This window comes from Primulina huaijiensis, unplaced genomic scaffold, assembly GCF_012295235.1.
Source record: "Primulina huaijiensis isolate GDHJ02 unplaced genomic scaffold, ASM1229523v2 scaffold22243, whole genome shotgun sequence".
NCBI classification, from domain to species: domain Eukaryota; kingdom Viridiplantae; phylum Streptophyta; class Magnoliopsida; order Lamiales; family Gesneriaceae; genus Primulina; species Primulina huaijiensis.
Window position 1 is genome coordinate 1 of NW_027355528.1, and position 359 is coordinate 359.

The 359-nt window shown below is 52.1% G+C and overlaps 1 non-coding gene across 1 annotated transcript; it reads left to right on the forward strand.

The window, feature by feature from the left end:
- The first annotated feature begins 188 nt into the window (after positions 1-188).
- On the forward strand, positions 189-307 carry LOC140967017 (5S ribosomal RNA). Its single transcript, XR_012173484.1, has one exon. It is a non-coding gene; the product is annotated as a 5S ribosomal RNA (ribosomal RNA).
- The last annotated feature ends 52 nt before the right edge of the window (positions 308-359 follow it).

Sequence of the window (359 nt, forward strand, 5' to 3'; positions counted from 1 at the left end):
GTCTTAATTCACGTAAACGGTCGCGACACGAGGACTTCCCAGGGACGTCACCCATCCTAGTGCTGCCCTCGCGCAGGCACGTTTAACTTCGGGGTTCTGATGGGGCGAGAGCAGTGCCGCGCGTTGTCTCCCTCCTCCTGGTCCACACGTGCTCGTGGGATATAAGAGTAAACAGCCCTCTAAATGTCGGGTGCGATCATACCAGCACTAATGCACCGGATCCCATCAGAACTCCGGAGATAAGCGTGCTTTGGCGAGAGCAGTACTAGGATGGGTGACCCCCTAGGAAGTCCTCGTGTTGCACCTCTTTTCCGTTTTTTTTTATTTTTGATTCTTTTTTTTACAGATGATTTTCGGCT